The sequence below is a fragment of the Procambarus clarkii genome, chromosome 30 (assembly GCF_040958095.1).
Source record: "Procambarus clarkii isolate CNS0578487 chromosome 30, FALCON_Pclarkii_2.0, whole genome shotgun sequence".
NCBI classification, from domain to species: Eukaryota; Metazoa; Arthropoda; class Malacostraca; order Decapoda; family Cambaridae; genus Procambarus; species Procambarus clarkii.
Window position 1 is genome coordinate 1,715,332 of NC_091179.1, and position 15,379 is coordinate 1,730,710.

Sequence of the window (15,379 nt, forward strand, 5' to 3'; positions counted from 1 at the left end):
TACCATCAACTCCATAGTGCTGTACTATCAACTCCACTATGCAGTACCACCAACTCCACTGTTCAGTACCACCAACTCCACTATTCAGTACCATCAACTCCTCTGTGTTGTACCATCAACTCCACTGTGTTGTACCATCAACTCCACTGTGTTGTACCATCAACTCCACTGTGCAGTTCCACCAACTCCACTGTTCAGTATCATCAACTCCACTGTGTTGTACCACCAACTCCACTGTGATATACCATCAACTCAACTGTGTTGTACCATCAACTCCACTGTTCAGTACCACCAACTCCACTATTCAGTACCATCAACTCCACTGTGTTGTACCATCAACTCCACTGTGCAGTTCCACCAACTCCACTGTGCTGTAACATCAACTCCACTGTGCTGTACCATCAACTCCACTGTGCAATTCCACCAACTCCACTGTTCAATACCCCCAACTCCACTCTGTTGTACCATCAACTCTACCGTGCAGTATCACCAACTCCACTGTTCAATACCACCAGCTATACTGTGTGGTATCATCAACTCCACTCTGTTTTACCATTAACTCCACTGTACTACATTACTAAACTCATTTCACTCAAGTTGACTGTAATATACTGCATCATATACATCGTATACTGCTTTACTTTCCTACACTACTGCATTCTATTATAGACTCGACTCCGATTACCTGTTGACTTCACTGGTAAACGAATAACATCACTGCGATAGCCAATCATTCTACTGCGATAACCAATTGACTTTACTGTGACCGCCCATTAACTTCACTGCTATTATAAATTTATTTAATTGCAACATCCAATTAACTTCACTGTAATAACCACTTGACTTCACTGCAATTTTTGTTTAGGTGTTTTCAGGTTTTTTATTAGTATTAGTAACACTTTATCAAAGGTGCCTGAGTTTAATGCAACGGCAGTTATTACAACCAACAAACATATTGTTCAATAATCACTGATTAAATTGAATATATAAAATGTCTCCCAGTCGCCAGCAGGTGGGTCAGAGTGGCTATTTCCTCGCTACTCAATGCGAAGCTCCGGCAACACCCTGGCTGCTGCACCCGACCGGCCACGGAGTGTTTCCTAATCATCTAGTAACTGTTAGCTTTAGTTCTTTTCACAAATAACCAGTGATGTTCCAGAGACTAAACAAACCCATTAAAAGATGACACAAGACGCTGCAAAAATGAATGGTGAATTTAATTGCATTTGTTGAGCCGGATGTCTCAACAACCACAAGATACTGTGCTCACTCTTGTCCAAGGAGAGTAGGGTCGGCTATAGACGTCATCCTGAGCACCCACGAACCTATTACCAAGTATAGTTGTGATGGTTATACTAAAATATACGTCATTTCATTTACCTGTTATTAACGGCACCATTTAGGGGATTGTTAGCCAAAAGCAAGTGAGTAGATTAATCTTTAATATTATTTAATTGTTGAAATAGTAAGTTCAATTATAATTATTTAGGATTTGTGCTCAATAAATAATATCTATTACCACAAATATTTTCGATAGTTAGGCGAGGCAATATTTATCACTGTTTGTGGTCTGGACAGCGTGGGCGGAAATGAACTTGTGTTTTCGTTCTAATTAGAACATAAGAACAAAGGCAGAAGGCCTATTAGCCCATACAAAGCATCTCCTATTTATAACCACCCAGTCCCACTCGTATACATGTCCAACCCACGCTTGAAACAATCATTGGACCCCACCTCCACCACGTTACGCGGTAATTGATTCCACAAATCAACTACCCTGTTACGGAGCCAGTATTTACCAATGTCTTTCCTAAATCTAAACTTATCCAATTTATACCCATTTTTTGTGTTCTGTATTGTGTTGATACTTTTAATACCCTATTAATATCCCCTTTGTTATGTCCATTCATCCACTTGTGAACCTCTGTCATGTCACCCCCTTAACTCTTCGCCTTTGCAATGAATGCAATTTAAGCTTTGTTATTTTTTTTCATATGACAGGTTTCTAATTTGGGAAATTAACTTTGTCATCCTAAGCTAGACACGATCAAGTGAATTTATATCCATTCTATAGTACAGCGACCAAAACTGAACAGCAGAATCTAAATGGGGCCTAACCAGAGCAAGATATAGCTGAAGAACCACACCAGGTGTCTTGTTACTAACGCTTCGATTAATAAATCCCAGTGTCCTATTTGCCTTATTTCGAACATTCATGCATTGATCCTTTGATTTAAAATTCTCACTAATTATAACTCCCAGATCCAATCCGCAATCCGACTTAGCAATCTCAACACCATCTAGCTCGTATCTTGTAACTCTATTATCATTACCAAGCCTCTAAACTTTACATTTATCAGCATTAAACTGCATCTGCTAATAATTCTATTGTTTCACTAGCTGTATCCGGCCACGTGTTGCTGTGGCTCAGCAACGCATGGCCACAGCAAACTTCCTCTGTCTCCCAATCCTCCTCACCATTCCCCCCCCCCCCCTTTTCCCCGTCCCCTCGTCCTCCCAGTCATTCCTCACTCCCCCATCCCCTCGTCCTCCCAACCATTCCCCACTCCTCCATCCCCTCGTCCTCTCCACTATTCATCCCTCTTCCGTCCCTTTGTCCTCCCCACCTTCCCCTAATCCAGCGTCCCCTCGTCATCCTAACCATTCCCCACTCCACCGTCCCTTCGTCCTCCGTACCATCTCCCACTCCCCCATCCTCTCTTCCTTCCTACCATTCCCCCCTCCTTCCCAATCATCAGCCACTCCCCTGTCCCCATGTCCTCCCCATCATTCTCCATTCCCCTGTCCCTCGTCTCCACCATCCCCAACTCCCCTGTCCCTCGTCCGCACCATCCCCAACTCCCCTGTCCCTTCGTCCTCCTGACAATTACCCCCTCCCCTGTCCCCTCATCCTCCCCATTATCCCAAACTCCCATACCCTCTTTCTACCCACCATTCCCCACTCTCTTGTTCCATGCATTCCCAAATGATCTGATGTTCCCATCAGAAAATTGAGAACATTAAACGATCTGATGTTCCCATCATTGAAATATAAGCAAAAAAAAAATGTTAAAAAACGTTGTTAAACGTTTTTTTTAAGTTCAAAAACGAAATAAAAAAATGAAAAAAACTCACGAAATGAACGGTAGGTAAAAAATACAACTCAATTCCAATGCAGTCACACATAATAATTAAATCAAAATGAAAAAAAATCAAAATCTATAAAAATTCAATTTATCAGTGAAATCGGAAACATTGAAATGCTATTAACATATTTAGCCTGTGTACTATATACTATTTCTATTCTGTATTATACTATTTCTATATATACTATACTGTACTATATACTATTATATATACTATATACTATATATATATATTATATAGTATATTACATAGTATATTATAGTATAGTATTATAGTATTAGAGTATAGTATATTGAATATTAAAGTATAGTATTATAGTATAGTAATAGTATATATAGTATACTATATAGTATATTATATATACTATATACTATTATATATACTATCTTGAGGTTATCTTGAGATGATTTCGGGGCTTTAGTGTCCCCGCGGCCCGCTCCTCGACCAGGCCTCCATCCCCAGGAAGCAGCCAGTGACAGCTGACTAACACCCAGGTACCTATTTTACTGCAAGGTAACAGGGGCATAGGGTGAAAGAAACTCTGCCCATTGTTTCTCGCCGGCGCCCGGGATCGAGCACAGGACCACAGGATCACAAGTCCAGTGTGCTGTCCGCTCGGCCGAGCGGCTCCCCAACTATATAATATATATTATATATATTATATATACAATATACTATACTGTATACTATTTCTATTCTGTACTATTTCTGTAATACTAAAACAGCAGAATGCGCTGTTTCTTAAAAAAAGGATGTTTTTGCCAGTCACAGGTGTGGCATCTATAATTACACTCATGAAATAAATGGTATGGTAAACAACACGGCTCAATTCCAACGCAATATCACACAAAATAATAAAATCAAAATGAGAATAAATTGAAATATATGAAAATTGAAATTGTAAATGCAATCGGAAACATTAAAATGGAATCATAACATATTTAGTATAGCATGTGTTGCTCCTACGTGCAGCAGATGGCACTGTTATTAAAAAAAAAAACTTAATTCCTGTCACAGATGTGGCATCTATACTTATACTTACAAAATGAACGGTATGGCAAACAATACAGCTTAATTCCAACGCAATGTCACACAAAATAATTAAATCAAAATGAAAATAAATCAAAATCTATGAAAATTCAATTTATCAATGCAGTTGAAAAACATTGAAATGGAATCGTAACATATTTTGTATAGCGTCTGTTGCTATTACATACAACAGATGGAGCTTTTTTTTAACATGTTTTTACCTGTCACAAGTGTATAGTAGGTATATAAAAATACCCATCTATATACTAGCTATACATAAAAAGGCGTGCATATTCGAATAGAATGTTGTGTCAAAATTCAAAGTAATTGGTAAAGAACTATAGGAGATTACACCATGTGTTGCTCTTACGTCCAAAAAATGGCGCTGTTTATTAACAAAGGCATGTTTTTCCTGTCACAGGTGAGACATGTATATAGTAGGCATATAAGAACACGCGCCTATTCGAAGGCAACGTTGTGTCAAAATTTTAAATCAATTGGTAATGATGTTTCGAAGATTTCCCTCATATGAAAAAAAACATGGTTTTCCCGTCACAAACGTGATATCTATATAGTATGTATATAAAAACCCATTCGGATGCGAATAAAACGTTGCGTAAAATTTCAAAGCAATCGATGAAGAGCTTTCGGATATTAGCGATTTGAACAAACGAACATTTACATTTTTATTTATATAGATTATATAGTTAAATGCGGAACACCTGGGCCAATATGCAAGAAGAGCGACATAGTACTGTAACGGACCCTTTCTCCCCAACATCTACATCACATGAAGGAGTCCACACTGCCTCAACCACCTGTGTCTTCAACTTTCATTTGTTTACAGGAGATTTCTAGAGTAATAATTGTAGCTTGGTCTTTTATTGATAGAGTAATTCTACAGTTATTTCATTGCTAAAGTAATTCTGCAGGTGTTTTATTGATAGAGTAATTCAACAGATGTTTTATTCCTAGCGTAATTCTGCTTGTGTTTTACACTAATATATTTGTCCCAGATATGTTTTAATTTACACTCTGCTTCAAGAATTAATTCGCGAAGTAAGTTGAGGAGAAAAATCCCATACCTATCATAACCAATTAATTTTTCTGTAATATCCAATTAACTTTACTATGATAACCAATTATCTTCATTATGATAAACCATTTGCTTCATTATAGTAACCACTGCACTATGACAACCAATAACTTCATTTTGATAACCAATTAACTTCACTAGGATAATCAATTAACTTCATTTTGATAACCAATTAACTTCACTATGATAACCAATAAACTTCACTTTCCAGCCCAATAAACTACACTGAACTCACTTTTTATTCCAATAATCCAAACCATTTACTAACTTTCGCTGCGCGATTTGTCGGAAATTTCCAACGATGAATACTAAACCCTAACACACAAAGTCAATGCTGTTATGTTAGACAAATAACTAAATTAGGACGCCTGACAGCTGGGTGGCCAGCCCTTCGGATTCATAGTCCTGAGGTGCCGGGTTCGATCCCCTGGAAACAAACTGGCAAAATGTTTCTTTCACCCTGATGCCCCGGTTACCTACCAGTAAACATGTACCTGGGAGTTAGACAGCTGCTACGGGCTGCTTTCTGGGAGGGTGTGTAACAACTGGAGGGCTGGTCGAGGACCGGGCCGCGGGGACGGTAAGCCCCGAAATTATCTCAAGATAACCTCGAGAAGATAAGAACATATTTCACTAAGAGTATCATTAAAATGAAAATGGGATTTGTGGATTCTCAGATAAAATGGGACATTTGCCACGTCACTCGAATATTTATTTATCCAAAACACTTACCTTTAAAATGCCAGTCTAAGGACTAAATAAGATAAAACAGTATTCTCCAGGACTAGATATCACTAAATTAAAAGAAAATTCAAAGTTTACTTCTCTAGGTCGATAATGACGGATTTAGAACCATCATTATCGCGTGGACGCGTCCCCGAGCAGGTAGGGAGGGGGGAGACACACACCATGTTAGAAAAACCAACAGAGCCCAGAGAACACGCTTGTGCGAGATCTGGACCTTCCTGCGAATCTTGAGTGTTTTTGGAATTCTAAAATCCTGTTATTGACAACAACGTCGCTAGCCTAAGGAAGTGTTTTATTCCCGTTAAATAACAGATAAGTTATTGTGAGCACATGTACTAATCGTTAAACAGTTAAGTATACCTGGCCCATCCCCCGAAACGGGTAAATTTAATTTGCATAAATTTAACTCCCATTTCTCTAGATATCTTCACCATACAGTTATTGCGTATATGACTACTGTACTTAATTCTCAGGTAAAACTGAGTGGAAGAAGATAACAACAACGAATTTCTTAGTGCTGTATGAACACGCGACGTCAGGGCACACGAGACGATATGGCTCAGATGATCAGCATGTGTGCATGACTTATTCAGTAAGCAATATTCTACATAATAGCTAAGCTGTGGTTTGTATTTAACTAATCCAATTAAGCTGTTGACTAGCAAATCGTAGCAATTTCTATAAAATTATAATTATTGATTGATAGGCTATGTGTAATACCCCCCCCCCCTCCCAAGTTTGAGAATACGAAAAATCCTAGCAGGAATATTTCTTAACATACAGTCCGGTTTTAAATATACAGTCCGCTTGAATTAGTAATGAAATAAAATAAACTTAATAATCTAACAATTTAATATATAAAGAATATAAACAAATTAATTCATGCTGGGAAAATTCCCCCACACTATCAACTCAACTGTGTCCTATCGTTAACTACTGTGCAACACCCATAACTTTGCTATTCTACTCAACTGAGCTTAGCAACACCATTGACACCCTTGTGCTGTTGTTGTAGGATTCAGCTACTGGGAATAAAAAGTTCTAAGTAGCATGGGCTATGGTGAGCCCGTAGAGGACTTACCTGGCACAGGAGCGGGGCTGTAACTGTGGTTGACACGCCCTTGTGCTTTACCACAGACGTTTATATCACACTGCTGACTCCAGTACTCCTTGCCATTGACTCCAGTACACCTTGTAATTGACTCCAATACACCTTACCAATTGTTTATGAAATAGATCTTCGCTGGAGTAGTAGTAGGCATCCATCAGTCTCAGGAAACTATGGAGTTGCGCTATGGTTGTTGGTCTAGAGTGGTCTCTCCAGGGCGCAAAGCCTAAGTAGGTTGATACGGAGAAGCTGTTATCCTAGCAGCAGGTCCGCCCTCTCCACAGCGCCGAAAGTCTCCAATGGAAAAACTAACGCCAAAACGATTGGTTCCAGTGCCGTCGCAGGAACTGTGAGCTTCGGAGTTGACATCGAAGTTGGTGAAAGAAGGCACAGGGACTCCAATCCCGGAGACCGCCGTGGTCGGGGCAGGAAAAGGACCACCCAGCAACGGCGAGAACGACCCCAGCCTCCTGAAAGTTTGGGCCGCACGAGCCCCAGGAGATGGACGTCCCAGTCCTGCAGCTACGAGTTCAGAGATCCTTACAGCCCTCTTTCACCCGAGGCCGTCTTCCTTCAAGACCAAGCAGGAGGAAGAGTAATAATTATTAAATACAATAATTATTATTATAGTAATTATTATAATAATAATATAAATAATTAATAATTATCACTCTTCCTTCTTATTGATCTTGAAGGAAACCGGTCTCAGGTGAAAGAGGGATGTGACGATCTCTGTCTGGAACCCGTTGGTGCTCGAGTATACATTTGTAAACCTCATTCACCACTGCTCAGGCACATGTGGCATGTATCATCTTCTCCTGATGACACACGTGTTGTGTGTCCGAGCTTCCACACACTTAAATAATCCTTCAGTATTTTGACTGCAGCACCACGAGAACATTATTATATCAACCACAGATTATAATTGTGTGTTTTTAATGAATATTCCCAGCACTCCAACTGTATAACACAATTTTCTCCTACTTAGTAATGTGACTAATGTGGAACCTTATATAATGTAGCTCAACAGATACACATAGTAGGCTGCGTGTTTACTTTCAAAAAGTTCCTTCAAACTCCAGATACCAATCCTCCCCCCCCCCCCCGTCCCATCCCACATCCTTATCCGGATTCCTTTCCAGTGTTATGTAGTCGTAATGGCTTGGCGCTCTCCCCTGTTATCTCTCTTTCTTTCCATATACTTGTCGGTGTCACAGCGATCATCAGGTACACATCCATGGGTTTGTCACTAGTTCATTTTGGCTTTATTTTATTAAAAACAACATCGCTCCACGGTAGGCTCCTACAGTTTAATTGATTTTCCCTTTTGTTTCATAATAATGCATAAAACAATTTTTTCGTCAAAGAAAATGCTTTAATAAATATTAAATATGTTTACTGCTTTTTCTAAACCCATTGTAACAGCGAGTATAGTTTAAAAGCACTATTATATGTAATAATATTCATACCAATAACATCAATGTGATATTCGACTTCTCTGTTAATAAGCCTGAGACTGGAGCTGAGGTCTTCACAAAAGCATCAGCAATACTTCAAGAAAGGAAACACGGAGTTAATCTTCATCAACGAATCTCATTAATTCACAGTAAACTGTTAACATGAATTAGTGTAATTCACTCATGGTTCCTGGATAGATTGCAGAGCAGAGAGAAATAAGTCTTTTGTGAAGCAAGAATATAAGCAAATTGTTTCAGAACATTTACCAGCAAAAAGTAGCAGTGGAATACTTTTCCTTACCTGTGTCATTGTACATGTTCAGATACACCCAAATACAGCTCAAGCAACACCCATTACAACACTCACTGACACACGTTATACAACACCCAGGACAACACTCACCGACACACGTTATGCTGTAACAAACTAGGCTGTTGTAAGAATTATTCCAGAAGGTTCCAGAAGTTCGAGTAGGGACCTGACCTCTCAACAACGCCCAGTCCCCTGGGAATTAGCAGGTCTGAGTCACAAATGGCGGGCATCTTTGTTCATAGCTGCGTATAATGAACCGTCCTATAGTATTCGGTAATTTAGAGAAAATTAGCCTTTATTCATTTTTGCATTAAAATTGTATTGTATAATAGTACTGGATACAATATCAAGAGTATTCTAATTATTGAGTTTAAGTCACCATCAGTGACGTCACGAATCAGATCTAACTTTTAAGGCGGAGTGACCGGCGGTCATAGGTCAGCAGGGTTGACATGTCTAATATTTCTCAAAGTTTTAATAACCATTTTTGTGATCGGGAACAGCTTTGCCGTTAGATGTTTGTGTAATCTAATTAAAGTAAAATAATTCAACCAGTCTGGATCAATTAAGTACAACAGAGTTTAATTGTTATAACTTAAACCTTGCTAGTAACTGGGTAGAACTTTGACTAGGCGGAAGGATACAATACTCTTGTCTGGGGTAGACCAGACAAGGAAGAGATCAGTGTGGTCACGGAAGCAGCTGGGAGAGGTCAAACATCTTACCTCTCCCCGAGACCAGCCAAACATCTTAGCTGGAAAACATAGAGGTATAGTTGCTATGGTTATGTATAGAAATAGTCTCATTTGCCACTCAGGTCAAGTAGGGAGTGTTAAAGTGATAGGGAGTGAACATATTTAGATTTTGTTTTAGTTTTCTTTTAATAAATTAAATTTGTTATTAATTTGCATTTTATTGTTTCCATTTGGTTATGTGTATACTTGTCCTGGTCACGTGGTCCACACGAGGCAGAGTTGGATTGGGCGCCGATTCTAACATCGAATCATTACCGTGTAATTTATTCCACACTCAAGGTCATCGTATATAGTGGGGATCAAGCCCCTAGGTTGATTAATTAGCGTGATCGATCCAGACCTCGATCATTGCTCTTCTTTTTACTGGTCTGGTGGTGGCAGCGTAGAGGCGACTCTAGGGTTTTGTTCAGAGCCTAGGTCACGTCATACTGGGTGTAGAATCCTAAGTCGGTCAATCGTCTTAGGACCACGTGGCGTGGAGTTGGCTTTGGTAAAAGTTTTGGAGTCCCTTGGTAGAGAATAATAAGTAAGAATACGGGTAGAGGGCGAAGAAAGAAGGAAGTAGAGAGAGGAACCCAAACCAGTGTTACAATGGTGCACAGCGGTGGTTTCAACAATTTGGTTTGAAATTGTTGAAAGGCTCACGCGTCTAGCCGTTCGAACACGTGCGCGGATGCTAAGGAGACAGCCGCGGGCCAGGATTAGCAGTGCGCCCCACAAGTGCGTTTGAGTGGGGATTGGCGAATCTTGGGTCATGCGGGCTGATATGATTAAGGTTTAGTTAGTAAGATTAGGCTGTTAAAATAGATTTATTGAAAAGGAGACCGCTCCGAGTTGATTGGACTGGGTACCATACTCGACCCATTGCAATTAATTCAGAGGTGTTGGGAGCCGCCATACTCTCAACAGCAGTTCCTTGAGGGCTGTCGGGGGCGGATATATCTGTGGGACGCCAGTAGATAGTCCGAGGGCGTTATTAGACGACCCAAAACGCTAGGAAAAACGTAATCCGTGAAGGGCGTTGCGGCCTCCGAGGGACGGACTAGTAACCTACCTAGCAGCGATTCAACAACTAAGTGATCGCACACTTAGTGGAGGTTGAGTCGTCCCTAGTCATAATTGTTGCTGAAAGCTGCGTGTCGCTCTGTTGGAACCTAGAGGGTGTGGCCCCTAGGCTAGGTGTGGTACGGCGAGCCGGTAGGGACAATTATAAGATTAAGTCGAGTGCATTTTTGAATTAAGTATACTTCAATTTATAAAGTAATTTTCAAATTATTTTCGTTGTTCTAGAGATTAATTTTTTTTTCCCTTACATTCAATTCCCGGTTAAAAAATTTTTTTATCAAAGTGTTTACCATTTTCTTGCATATTAGGCTAAGTGCGTACGTTAAGTTTTCCTATTCCCTGTTGTATTAGTCTTAGTCAGAGGCGTTGTTGATAGAGTGTAGTTAACCCTCTGGACTTAGGGCTATGTGTCGGTCACGATAGATAAGTGAAGGAGTTTAAGGGATAGTAAAGTTGCGTTTAAATGTTATTTGTCCGTGGAATATTTCTAAGTATTTTGGGATAAGTTTTCGGCTAAGTCGATGTCGGAAAGTCGTTAACTGTAATTAATTTGTATTCGTGGGTCACGTGTATGATCTGGGTATCATTAGGATTCCCCAGTCGATGCGAGTGATATTTTCTAGTTTTTACCAGTAAGACGGTAAAATTGTGTTTGTAGACTTAGAATTCTGTTTTCAGTAGAAACGTAGGTGGAAAATTTTCTAAGTCCAACTTGGGCTAGAATCTGACTTTTTGGCGAAAATTCGAATTTTCATGTTTTGTGTATATTCTAGGGTCAGTATTACTCTCTAGTGCGCGCAAGGGACGTAATTCTGTTCATAAAGCATTAAACAGTGATAATTACATTTTTGCCGAATTTAGTTATTTTTCGAGAAAATCGTGTCGTAATTTTGTCAGAGTCCATTTGAAGTGAAAATCTCGGATTTTGACGAAAAATCGAATTAGTGAGTGTTGAAACCGCCCGAAGTGTCAGTATTGTTCTGCATACAACGTCAGTAGTAAATAATAACGTATTTATATCTGGAAACGAGAAACCCAAATTTTTGTGAATTAAAGGAGTTTTGTGATATTTGGGGTGATAGAAAATTTTTTCCCTCGGAGTCGGAAAAATTGGCAGAGTCCAGCAATTGAGTAAAAACGCAGTTTTTTGATAAAAATTCAATTTTTAGTAAGCATTTATAGGTCCTGGGTGTCTATATTAATCGCTAGAGCGGTTTATTAACGTAAAACTAGTTATTTTCCTTCAGAACAAAAATTTTGATTTTTCAGCGTTTAAGCGAAAAAGCGCGAGACTTAGTTTTTTTCAGCGCAGCTGGTCCCGCTCCATCAGTCATCAGTGGCCACGCTGCTCACTTCAATTGCGCTTAGTATTCAAATTCAGTAAATATTCTTTATTAATCCATCACGAGTGCTGCGCGTTAGTTGCGTTATCATTTAATTTGTTTTATATAAATTAGATTCTTTAATTTTTTTTAACGTAAAGGACTTAGGTTTCAGCAATAGAACTGCGGGATATTTCACGGTCAGACACGAGTGCGGGGCAGACACTCATTCATTGGATTCACTTCAGCGATTCTCTCGATAAATCGGTGTATTTCCTATTTTGGGGATTTAGTAGTTGTTTCTTAGAAAAGAGTTGTGATTTTTTTTTATTTGTGTAAGATCACGGTTGTAGTGAGTCCGGGTCGAGGGTATACTAAAGGGTAGTTTAGAAGAGACGTGGCACACCAGGAATCACAGAAAATGTTTAACCCAGATAATGGCCAGTCAGTAGGGACCAGTGGGAATGGGAGTGTAGAGGATAGAACCTCTTCCGACACCACTGGGGACCGCTCAGGTAGCTCAACTGGCACCACAGGTGGGGCCAGTGGGACTGAAGCGACGAGTTCACGGGTTCTGCATGGGACTGGGCAGTCGAGGGTATCTTTCCATCCCTGGAGAGATACTATTATTGACATGAGTGGGGAGTCTTGCGAGGAGTCGTCCCATGAGTGGGGAGAGCCGTCTTGGGTTCCCCCACAAATAACATCGACGCCATGCCAGCAGGGTAGACAGGGGGCCTCAGTTAGTATGGCAGGACGTCCCACTTCGCTCGGTAGAGAACAGCAACCCGTTCAACGGGAACATGAACAACCACACCAACAGCAGGAACTACCCAACATAACACCAATACCACAGCACCCACAACACCTAGGTACACCTCATCCGTCACTACAACAACCCCAACCCCACCTCCCATACCTACCCCATCCTCAATTCCCATACCAACCCCATCCTCAGTTCCCATACCAACCCTTCCCCCAACCCCAGGCCACTCCATACCCATTCCAACCCCAGGCCACCCCATACCCATACCCATACCCATTCCAACCCCAGGCCACCCCATACCCATTCCAACCCCAGGCCACCCCATACCCACCCCAACCTCAATCCACACCCCAACCCGAGGCCACCCACATCATACCTCAGCCTCAACCCCAACCTCAATCCACACCCCAACCCGAGGTCACCCACACCATACCTCAACCCCAACCTCCATCCACACCCCAACCCGAGGCCACCCACACCATACCTCAACCCCAACCTCCATCCACACCCCAACCCGAGGCCACCCACACCATACCTCAACCCCAACCCCAGGCCGCCACAGCCTTAGACAGGCAGATGCGCACGGAGACGCCGGGCACTCAGTTGTCGCCATACGTAGAGGCGTTAAGTAAAGGCGAGGGAGCCAAGCCGAGGAACTGTGGCGCGGTTTCATCAGGCGGGAAGCAGCCCTCAGCTGCAAGTTCGAGCCACCCTGCGCGGGGTACCAACAGAGATCCGCGGAGGTGTTACTCCTGCTGGAAGCGCGGGCATATACAGAGGGATTGCGAAGTCACTCCTACGAAAGCATGAAAGCAGGCTCCTAGTGATGGCAGGCCTACTTTTGAGGTGAAAGTGGAAGGTGTGAGATTGACAGCTTTTGTTGATACAGGAAGCCAGGCAACGGTAATTAAAAAGTCAGCCTTCAGCAATTTTAAGTATGCACGTCTTCAACGTTGCGCAAAGACATTAACAGCAGTCAATGGGGAAAAGATTGAGATCGTAGGTCAAGGTACAGTTGATTTTGAGATTGATGGGGAATTGCAGCCTCACACATGTGCGATCGTAGAGAACCTTGATTTTCCTGGTCACATCTTAATGGGAACTGATTTTCTGTCGCGATTTGATTATTCCTTGTCTGCTCAAAAAGGGGCTAGGAACTGCAGGTTGCAGTTGGGACAGACTTCCTACCCAGTGGAGATGATCGACCATCCCCCAGTTGTAGCTTCAATTAAGAGGAAGCTGAAATATAATGCGCACTATCCAAAATTGATTTTTAAGTCTCTCCCAGACACAGTTAAGAGGTCATGCGCCTTGCATGCATTGACCAAACAGAGTTGCCCACCACATTCTGTTAAATTTATTAAAGTAGCCGTGGGACGTCACATCCAACCAGGTACCACCCTTCAGGTGGCTGGGAGATGTGATAGTTTATTAATTCCTCATCACTTAGTTGTAGTGCTCGATAAAGGTGCACTCATTCCAGTTGTCAATCTTTCACATAAGACTTTTCGCTTCAGGGCAGGTGATAGGGTATCTCAGGGAACCATGGTGGAGGACACAGAAATCTTTCACCATGAGTCAGCTGAGACGCCAGCCGTCACTGCACAATGTAGTGCACTGAATATGTTGAACACTAAAACACCATCCGAAGTACAATACGAGACGAGAAATGTTGCACAGAATGTAGAGGAAGTGGAAAAATTAATTTCAGCGCTTGATTTGCAACATGTTGCACAGGCGGATAGGAAGGCACTGAGAGGAGTTTTACGAAAATTCCCGAAATTGTTTGCGACAGAGGAGGACCAGATTGGTCTCCTTGATAAGATCGAGCACACCATTCCAACTGGTGATCATTTGCCTGTGTACACGAGACAGTGGAGGTTGCCGGAACAGGCAAAGAACATTATCAGGGAGGAGTGCCAGAAAATGTTGAGACAGGGCGTGATAGAGCCTAGTACGTCACCATGGCTCTCTCCTGTTGTGCTAGTTCGGAAACCGGACGGTAGTTATCGTTTCTGTGTTGACTACCGGAAGGTGAACGAATTAACTAAGGGTGATGTGTATCCGTTGCCCCGAATACAGGAGATAATAGATCAATTTGGTGCTGCTAAATATTTCTCAACTCTTGACGCAAAATCGGCGTATTGGGCGATTCCGGTGGCAGAACAGGATAGGGAAAAAACAGCATTCTCGGATGGTAGGCACACTTATCAATTCCGTAGGATGCCGTTTGGTTTGAAGACAGCGCCCTCGTCGTTTCAGAGGGCCATCAACTTTATCCTTAGTCCGGTACTGGGTAGGCATTCTTTAGCGTACCTGGATGATGTTGTGATATATTCCAGGACGTTTGAGGAACACCTGCAGGACTTGACTGAGACTTTGAAGTTGTTAGATCAGGCAGGTTTCAGGCTGAATGTTCAGAAGTGCACCCTGGCGGCTCAGAAATTCAAATTTCTGGGGTTCCAGGTGTGCCCAGACGGTATCCGACCTGACCCAGATTCTTGCCGCGCCATTGCTGACATGCCTACTCCAAGGACAGCAAAGGACGTGCGTAGGTTTTTGGGGGCGGCCGGA